This window comes from Capsicum annuum, chromosome 5, assembly GCF_002878395.1.
Source record: "Capsicum annuum cultivar UCD-10X-F1 chromosome 5, UCD10Xv1.1, whole genome shotgun sequence".
NCBI classification, from domain to species: domain Eukaryota; kingdom Viridiplantae; phylum Streptophyta; class Magnoliopsida; order Solanales; family Solanaceae; genus Capsicum; species Capsicum annuum.
Window position 1 is genome coordinate 5,210,057 of NC_061115.1, and position 11,185 is coordinate 5,221,241.

General features: G+C 36.9%; 1 pseudogene; it reads right to left on the reverse strand.

Annotated features, from left to right (window-relative positions):
• Nucleotides 1-8,569: 8,569 nt before the first annotated feature.
• LOC107871565 overlaps nucleotides 8,570-11,185 on the reverse strand; it is a 40,132-nt pseudogene continuing 37,516 nt past the window's right edge.

The window sequence follows — 11,185 nt, forward strand, 5'->3', positions numbered from 1 at the left end:
AGAAGTGAGAATCACGCGAGAGAAAAAAAATTGAGAGAGAAATAGTATCATGAATAGTACCACGAACAGTGCCGTGAAAAGTACCATGAATAGTGTCGTAAACAGTACATGAATAGTGTCGGTTTTGGGTTCGATTGGATTTACGAAGCTTCAGTTTTGGGTCTCAAATTTTTCAATACGGAGTTGGAGTTCGTCATTGTTGAGGTCCTATTAGAAATTCTATAGTCCGGGATTTCTTGATTTTATTATCAATGAAATCGACTCTTCAAAGGTCCATCTGTCAACTCTACTTTTTTATTAGATGGAAGTTGGTTAATATCGTAATTTTGTGGTGTGGTTTTGAATATTTTGAGCAAAATGTTAATTGTTGTTGTGGATATGAATGATTGGTATGCTTAAATGTTTGAATCTTCGTTGGGGTATGTGTTGTTGGTTTTGGATTTTGAAAAGTGATTTGATAGTCAAACTGGTTTAATAATGTGGTTAAAAATGGATTTGGGGGATGAAATTGAGAAATTTATAAAAAAGTTGAATTTAGATTAGTTTTGGTTTATTGTTGTTTTGTTTAATTCGTAATGAACATGAATATTGTTGGAATGTGATAAAATTATGATATGTTGAAATGAATAGTCGAATGTTGGTTCGGGTAGGCAAAAATTTAGGAATAAGTTTTCTTGTTGAATGTTTGAATATGGAATTTGAGTTGAACGGTTTGGTTTTAGTTCTTGCATTTGGAAATGTATTCATTTAATCGGGGAATGCCCCGCGATCACTTGTATTTATTCGCTGGGAAATGCCCCGAAGTATTTTGTATTTGGAGGACATCTGTGATGAAGGCCCGAGGCATCGGGTAGCATGGGAGCGTAGTATAAAATTAGTGTAGGGTAGAATAGGATTTACATTTTCGCATTCTTTTTCTACTTTCGACTGTATAATTGGACTGGACATTATTTTTAGATTTGTTTGCTTGATTGATTATTTTATTTATGTTTGGTGTGGTTTATACACTCATAGTGTCCAAATTATCCGATATACTCCAACAAGTGACCGTGGTCGAACCACGGGATCGAGGGGTGCCTAATACCTTTTCCTCGGTCAACAGAATTCCTTAGCCGGAATCTCTGTTCGCGGATCAGTTTTATAGAGTCAAAATCATTTTGAAAAAGGATATCCACGGGTGACTTGGCACACCTGATTTATGCCAAGTGGCGATTCTATGTTTTGAAACTAATGAATCCTTTTTTGAAATAATTTTCATCTTTTGTCACTTTAATAATAAAATCCTTTCGAAACTTAAAAATTAATTCTTTTTGGGAGTGAAAAAAAAGGGTGTGACAGCGAGTAGTCTATTACTAGCCATTTTGGACTACGGGTTGGCTTGCCTACTGCTGGGTTATAATAGGCGCTATCATGTCCTGAGAAGCTGGGTCGTGACACATAAGATATACACATAACTATAACTCAAGTTTATGGAAGAACCCGCTAGAAAATACAAAATTTCATCATAAAATGGGATTCATAATACATTCTCTTCAATATGTTTAAAGCTTATTAAAACATTATACTTATGCCAATGAAAGTTAGGATAGTACATACCTTGATAGTTTTACACACCTTTAGTTGGAGAGAACGTAGTATAAAATTATCCATGGAGCTTAGGATTTCAAACCCTAGGGGGTTTTCTCCTCTTTTGTTATTTGCATGATGAATGGAATAATTTTTGAGATGTATTGTCATTTCTAAGACCCTATACATGTACATAAGGTATTGGGAATTACTTAGGAATGTGAAAAGACCCTCATTCCCCTAAAATATACTAAAAATAGACAATTTTGATGATGGGGAGGGGGTTCGCGACGTGATCCCCATCACGAACCTTAAGGTTCGTGGGGTGAACCCAATCATGAACCGCAGGATTAGTGGGTCGAACCCAATCATAAACCTGAGGCAATAGACTAGCTTTCACGACCCAAACCGAGGCCCTGGCCGCGACGGACGTCCCAACCCACAAATCAAATAGACAATATATTTCATATCAAGAGAGGGATTTCGTTGTCATGCTCTCAATTAAACTTTCCAAAACTGAAAATGTACATATATATATAAGTGTCACGACCCAATCCGGGGCCCAGGCAGAGACGGGCATCCCGAACCACGAAGGCCCAAGAGACCCCTGTAACTCCCTAACCTACTAGTGATATTGTCCGCTCTGGGCCCAGGCCCGCACGACATTAAAATGTGTTACTAGGGAGTAAGGCTTTCTTACTTATATACCCAGCATTCCTCCTGTCACGACCCAAGATAAGGCCCTGGACGTGACACGCACATGATACTATAGCTAGTACGAGCAAACGTTCTGGTATATCACCCGAGCATACTTCTAATACAGATGTATAAAGCGGAAGTAATATAGAATTCAATTACGATTTTCTAAGGAGATAAAACTTCACCCAAGTTTATTAATACCGCATAATGTTCTACAATACCAATAGTTATTATAAATGAAGACTGAAAATTACAAAGTTTGCTTGACAACTACACCAGCCTGTGAAGCCTCTAATAAGTACTAACACTGAAAGGAAAGAAAATACAAAAAAATCATCATATCTCATCAATCCTCCTGGTAGGAAAGAGGCTCACCAATAACAGAAGCTAGGAATCCTAATAAGGTGCCTGACCGCGAACTTGAGAGCCAAAACCTACATCATGAAATGATGTATCGCCAAAGACGGTTAATACGTGGAATGTATTAGTATGTAAAACCATTGCAGAAGGGTAGTACAACAAAAGATTAGAAGTAACAATAAGAATCAAATATAAGTGAAGGCATCTGGAAAGGAAAAAGAATGCAAACTAAATTTATAATTGACAATATAAATTAGATTTAAATTCCTTTGATTATTTGTGGGAGAAAGTAGTGAACCGTCATAAACCACCATGTAAGCGCATGGAGTCTGATCTAGGCCCGACCAGCTAAGCCGTCCTATACCTTGCCGGGCATAGGACGTGACATGACATGATTTGCTAGAAAGTATCCATGGTTAGCCCCTTTTCGGGACACATGAAAAAAAGAGTCATCCAACTTGCGGAATAATCTCTATCTTATGTTGGGAAACATAGTTTCGGGCATTTATTTTGTAAACCTATACCTTCATGGTCAGCTAACTAACTCCCTTATGCCCATGGCGTTGTCTTATTTATTTATGTTCAAAGTGTTACCCTCGTTAGGCTCATGCTCATAGTTTAGCCGTTTTAGGCTCATATTCATAGTTTAGCCGTTTTAGGCTCATGTACATAATTTAGCCCTTTTTAGGCTCATACTGGGAATTCAACCACTTTGGGTTCATAAGATTTTTATTTGATACCTTTTCAAAGTATAATGGATAGTAAAAAAAATATTATGTTAATGGTTCATGAACATGACTTTCACGACTCTTGAGAGATTATGGTTAGGAGTTAACTGGAAGGAAAGCAATTACACATAGTGTAACAGTTGGGATAAGCCAAATCTGTTCGGAAGCAAACTTTTAAAAAAGTGATTAAGATCCTAACTAACATCTGGAAAATTCTGTGAAACATCATTATTCAAGATATAATGAATATCTCGCAACTCTATAGTACTTGGCTAAAATACATTTACAGAAGGAAAGTATACTGTAGAAATTTGGCCGACATTGATTTTTGATGCTACTTGCAGATTTGAGTTTGCAGATTTTCTCAAAATTTCCTAGGCAAGCAAGGGAAGATTCTTAATCTAGACAAACCCCAGGTTCTTAATCTACATGTCAAGTCAAAGAACATCAGACCAGATAGCGTGTGGAGGGAAGGAGAAGCAGAGTTTATCTCATAGTTATCAAAGTAAAAAAGAAAATTTTCATCTCGTATAGAGCTATTCTGACTGTTCTTAGTAAAACACACGTAACTTTTTACTTGGGTCTCGAATTAATGAGTTGTTGGTAGCATTGGAAAGAAGACTCAAAAAGCTTTAATTTGATAGGTAATTGGTCACGTAACTCTAAATATTCTTGGATAAATCCCTGCTTAAATTTGGCCCTTGTATGAACCTATACGAAAACTTAATCATTAAAGAACCTTTCAACTCAAACTTGTCTTAGGGCTTTCTTATGCCCTTAATTCATACCCAATACCCCTACGACACTTTAGACATGACCTTTAAACTTAAATACAATAAAATTTCTAGATTCAGGTCTAAGTACATATGAAGAACGGTCCAATTTGTTTTATTTTTAGCTCGAACGTTCAAGGTGTTACACCTCCTGTGTTTTGCCGATGTGGGACTCCTTCCTAAGTTGGGGTGTTACATACACCCCCCCTTATACACTCAGCATCCTCGCTGAGGTTTATCCCACCGAATAGGATTCGCCTACACTCAGGACTGAGGTTTGCCCCGCCTTATCGGGATTCTTCTACACTTATTTTGAACTCTGACCCACATCGATAGGGCTAACACAGAAGCGGCTCTGATACCATTCTGTCACGACCCAAGCGATTTTGCAGAAACCTGGGACCATGAATCATGCTCTGATAATAAGTTTGTCACGACCCGAATCGGGGCCCTGACTATGACGAACATCCTGAACCATGAAGTCCTGAGAGCCCTTCTAACTTGTAATCATATACACCATTCATATACAAATAGAAAATGCGGGAAAATACATAATGAAACAGAATCATGATCATAAGTCTGAATTCAATTTATAATATAGAAAGTAAAGCCGAACGACAACTAGATAATGTCTGAACCAGTCTGCAAAATCTCTACTACATGATCAAATCAAAGCTGTTTGAAAACTGGGACAAGGCCCCCAGTAGACCAAAACCATAATAAATGATAAATGACTGAAAACAACTAGGCCTTCTGAAATATAAAAGGCTCACCAACTGAACATTGCACTTCTGCTTGAAGAAATCTACTGCTTATCAGGACCCCTAGATTGAGTCTCAGAACTTGAGAGGGTAGGGGGTCAATACAATTGTACTGGTATGTAGAGCAAATCCATAATAATAATTTATATTCAACAAATATGAGAGCAATTTAAAAATAGTTCATAAATATATCATATGGTAAAAATCACATGGGCATTTTTGAAAGACTCTGTAAAATCATCTAAACTCTGTGACACTCTTTGTTTTACTTTTGTGCTAGGTGGTACACCTTAAAATTTCATAGCTTTCACCGAATACCTTATCTCGATTGCCGCCAAGATAGGAGTACTAGTGAGGGAAGAGTACACAAGATCATACAACAGAGTGCCACAACCCCAATCAAGTCATTATGTGGTGGTTGGGCTCAAGATCACAAAGCAGGGCTCCAAATCATAAGTCCTGATTTGGGATGACAAAGTACTAGGTACACAATATCACATAGAAGGGTACCAAGTTCCCGTATTGGCAAATCACGGTTTCCAGTATAGAGTCATTTGACTCGTGCTTCCTTCGGGTAACCACCTAACTCACATTAACCCAGTTTTTAACTCTTCAAAATATGTATTCTCTGAAAACTCTAACTCTATTACGGCATATATTTATATGGTATTGTCATATCATTGACTTGCAAGTCACATTTCTTAGCCATTATTATCATATTAAAATCTCTGTTTTCAAAATATAAGTTTGGGACAACCATATCAATAAATCAGTTCAAGAACTCCTTCTTTAAATTCATGTACATATATGCAAGAAAACATTCTCTTTGTCAACATTTCAATAATATGTGGTGGTCATGTCAAATTACTTAATCACATGCAATTCTTTCTCTGTAAAACAAGCATATAAGTATAACAAGAGACTCCTGCCCTTCATCTCCAAATCATATCAAATACTATGATATTGAAAGACCACTTTCAAACCACTAAACATGTATTTCAAATCATTCCCAATAAGTTCATAAACTTAAATTCATCATAAGAGAGGGATATAATTTGTTCTCTCAAACAATCTTCAATCATAATGTTTCATACATATACATATACATATACATATAAATCAATTTAAGGGGACAAGGACTAAAGAACAAAACAACAATATCATTAAAACATTCATGATGCATAATTAAAAATCATGAATTCCAAAATCCTTTTCTAAATTCATGCTTGATAATCTTTAAATCATGTTCTAGTGTTTCAAGTCCATGTAGTTTTTAAGATAAACCCCACGTACCTTAAATTAGAAGCTTTTGAATGAACTCTAGATTTTGGGATGCTATACGTACGATTGGTGGGTGCCTCTTGTAGCCCTCGCAATGGGGATTCCGAATCTTGAAGAATTAAGAAAAACCCACGGTTAAATCTTGAGATTTATTGATCTTTGGATTGAAACCCTAAGGAGTGTTCTTGGTGATTTTGAGAGAAAATAACCTTATTTTGGTGTTTGGAGGATTTAATCCCATGTTATGGCTGAATAGGGGATGAAAAATACCACTTTTTCCTTAAAAATGCAAAAAAAGAACCTGAAAATTGGGTGCATGCGACAGAGCGTGCGTCACGTGATGCTACTATCTCAGTCACAAAATGGCCACTCCCGTTGAGCTTGAGCTGCGACTTCACCGGCTGGTACTTTTTCTTCTACCATCGACCGTGGCTTCATCTGCAAGGCTGTATTCTTTGAACTCAACTCTAAAGGAAGTGACTTCAGGGCGCAAGAAGCTGTCTAGAGTTAGGCTTAGCCGTACCCCGAAGAGTAGTCAGAGTCAATCAAATTATTGAGGAGTGAACAATCAAAGCCGTAGGTGGGTATTCAAATAAAGGGGAGCACCTTGCTATCATGAAAACGCTTTCAGTTAGTGTTCATTGCTGAGTGATCGCTCGCTATCTGGCTGGAAAAGAGGCAAGAAATACAAGTATAATAATTTCATCCAAGAGTCCGGAAGCTTCAATATGAGCTTCGAGAAAATCATACAAAGCACACTAACCTAACTCAATGAAGGCGACTGCCAGCACTGACTCAGTACAATAGTAAATCTAGTAAATATAATAAGAGAAGAATTAGCGTAAGAAAAATCCCAACCCATGACCAATATGAGCTCGAAGCTTCCTTCGTATAACTTTTTGTTCGGGTATCGTATTTTGGCAAAATTGGTATCGTTGAAAAGCTAATTCGAAGATATTTGATTTAATATATAGTAGGACCTGTAATTAGTTATATATAAAGAGTTATGATGGATTGAAATTGACCCAAGTTTCAACGCTCACTCAAACTTGAACGATAGGAAAGCTTTCAACTCGTCCTTGAGTTTGGGGACCTCTATGATCTCAATTCATACTCAAATAGGTTCCCACACTACATAATTGATTAAAATGACAAATTTGCATAGGATTTATGGCTTTTGGATCATCTACGCATAGAAACGATGGTTTTCGTTCTAGCCTGAAATGCGGGGTGTTACAATAAGGGGCCATAATTCAATTCTACGAAAAAGAGTTCAATACAATTTATATACTTCCATCCAAATGATTTCATGGCATACTTTTTGAAAAACATCAAAACTCTTCTTTGTAACATGCTTATAAATCCTTAAACTTTATAAAACCATAAAACTTATGCCCATGGAGTTTTAGGATAGTCCCACATACCTTATGTTGTTTAGTTTGAAGATTGGAACCCTAATCTTGACTCTTTTCTTGAAATCTTAAACTTGGAAGGATTAGTTTCTTGATCTTTGGGGATGATATTGTGAGGAAACCCTAACCTTATTGTTGAGTGTATGAGAGGATTTTGAGATGTTTAATTGATGAAATAGGAGAAAAGACAAAAAAGACCTTAAAAATGCGGAACCAACTGCTGTAAAATAGGGTCAGGCGTTGGAGTACACGACCTCATTGCCTCTCTCACGAAAATGGCTATAAATTTTTGCTTGGGTATCGAATTAAGATGAAAGTAGTATCATTGGAAAGCTGACTCAATTATACACAATTTGGTGGGTCTTGAGCTGCAAAACTCTACTTGTATCGAAAGGTATACACGTTCAAAGTATATACTTGTAAAATCAAATGCAATGATTTAGCCGAATCAAAGGTTCTTAGCTCAACTTTGTTCGAAGTGATTCCTATGAAGATTTTTCACCTCTAAAGTACTTCAAACACGAGGATGAAGATGATGATAGTTATTCTCACTTGGAAATAATTTCTATTAGAGCTTACACACGTAGGAACAATAGTTCGATTTCTAGTTCGAAAGTGCGGGGTGTTACACTAGCGCGGCCCCATCACGGGCTAGGGCTTCCGCGGAGTGCCCATTTCGCAATGTAAGGGTCTTTCCTAAGCCTAAAAATGTCCCCAACCCATTTAAATCCATCCTAAAGTGATTTATTGTCGATATTGGGGTCCTAAGGGCTCGTTTAATGCACTTTGTAAACATGGAAAAGGCCGGGGTGTTGCATAAAAGTTGGGATCAAATATTAGCATATTAAATTTCAAACAGTATCACAGAAATTAAGACAGATGGAATATTTTAAATAGAATGACATGAGATGTGTTATATTTGATTGAGAATCAGAATGAATTGTCATAGTCCAGTCCCATTGAATTGGAAGGCTATTCTCTTGTATGATTTAGTTTCTTGGAGAAGCAAATTGTAGGAACTATTCATCACTCTCTAGTGCTAACATGTCTTGTTTCTTCATGCAACTTATTACTTCCACTTCATCCCTACTTTTATTATCCATCAACAAAAAAAAGTTTTTAACTGGTTGATGACCTGCTACACTAACTTTTTCAGGTTTTCCCCATCCAAAGTCGACATCATAAAAGGGGAATTGAGTAAGACTGCTAAACATATAGACATCATGACATGAATTACTGAGAAACATATCAGTCGTTTCTCTAAATTGTGCAAGTGTTACAGCTGTAAACTCATTTGTTTGAACATGTCAATATTTTTGTCAAAAATCTTCTTTCGCCTTGCGCAGTTTACCAACCACTCGTGGTAGATCCATTTCATTCTCGTCTGATGTTATTACAGAAAACAAAGAGAGGTCATTTCCCATCATGGTTTCTGGCAACGGAGGGCGTAAACTCACTATCTGGCTTAGTGTGGATGGACGTATTGAACCTGATATGACTTTTTTGGTAGCCATGGCCCGTTGATAAATGAATGCTGACGCTACCTCTGTGTCAGTTGGATTTCATACTTCGGATTGACTGATAACCTTAGCTTTCAATGCAGCTAATTTAGATGGAGAGAAATAAAAACTTTTGGACAAACATTCTTCTCTTTTTGGCGTGATGTGATTGGTTACGTCTGATAAGTCGTCTTTTGTAGGTGGATAAAAAGCCGATCCATTAAATATACGACTTGGTAATTTTGAACTTGGATTACGCGCTATAGTAGCCCAGTCGTAAAGGAAGTTGCATATCGTGTATCCATCCACAACCTTATGTGTAATGCATGAACTGACTGCTATTCCGCCACGATTGAAGTAACTAACTTGAAAAACCGCAAGACTACCATCATACGAATATGTATTAGGAACTACTTTCGGATACACTACATCTTCTTTATCAGCATAAGGGTCATTGAAAATTTCAGACATTGGACAATCTATTTTTGTAATGTAGAGCTCAACTCCGTTGTCGTTACAATTAACAGAGACATTGTCATTCGATTTCCCAGCCAATGGATAATAATGGGTCAAAAGTTTTGAAAGGGATTTCTCAAGATGCTCAGATATAACATCACTTGGTTTATTTGACCATGTGTTGCTCAATTTAGGGTAAAAAAAGGCAAAAGGGGCATATATTCTACTAGCTGCTTGATCAAGGTAAGATAACTTGTGACAACTATGTGAAATTGGAGTAGGAGAATATGGTTTGATTATTTTTTTACAAACTGAGAGTCACGACCCGAACTAGGGCCTGGCCGTGATGGACATCCCGAACCAAGAAGGCCCGGGCGCCCTACTCTATCTGGTAATCATGCACAATATTCACATAATAAAAGAAGATGCGGAAATATAATCTGATTCGGAAACATGGTCATACTCTGGATTAAGTTTAACAATAAGGAATGAAATCTGAAAATCACTAACAACATCTACAATAGTCTGCGAAATCTCTACTACATGATCTAAAGGTAACTGTCTGAAAAGCTGGGACAAGGCCCCCAGTAGACCAAAACCATAACTGATAATAAATGTCTGAGAATAACTAGGCCTTCTGAAATATAGAAGGCTCACCGACTAGACCCTGCACTTCTGTCTGAAAAAATCTACTGCTTATCAGGACCCCTAAACTATGCCTCAGAACCTGGAAGGTAAGGGAGGTTCAATACAGATGTACTGGTACGCGAAGAAATCCAAAATAAAGCTTGTATATAAATAAAATAGTTAAGAGATTGTCATAACCATCATGAAAGATATCATTTCAAAACACTTGGGCATTTTTTATAATCATAAAACTTTTCTGTCGATGCAATTAATGATCTTTGTATTACTTCTGAGTTAGGTAGCACTCTCCTACAAGTCTGATATTCCACGGGCTATATGGAATCCACCATTGACTCGGCGGGGAATCCCCCAACCCAAGTGTGCTGCAAGGGTTGGAGTGTCTGAGTCTGATATGCCACAGGGCACTAGGTCAGCGTATAATAATTAACCCAGATTGGCAAATCACGATTTTGGATAATGAGTTGTCTGAACTCGTGCCTTCTTTGGGGAACCACCTAAGCTCTCTTTATGCCAATTTTTAGTCTTTTCTGAAACATGCATCATTCTAGTTTCAAAATCTGAAAATCTGATTTCAAACATGCATTCTATTCTGTTCTGAATTAATATGGCATTATCTGAGTTGGTGTCATTACACCAAGACTTGCAAGTCCTATTTCTAAGCCATAATGCATCATGCATGATTCTTTCATTAAAACTCAATTCAGACAACCCAAACATGCAAATAGTATAAGAGATTTCATGTTTCGAAAGCACAAGTCAAAACTATGCAACGATTATCATTCTTTCAATAACTATGTGGTGGTTCTGAAATCTTTGTCAAATGATACAACTCTTTCCCTTAGATATTCATATTCAATATTTATCAATACAAACAACCCTCTCTTTCGAATTCAAAAATCATATTCAAGTCATAGCAATAATCAAGACATTTCATACCATGCTTTTCAAGATGCATTTCAAAACAATTCATAGCATATCATAAGTAAAGAAAAATCATAACAT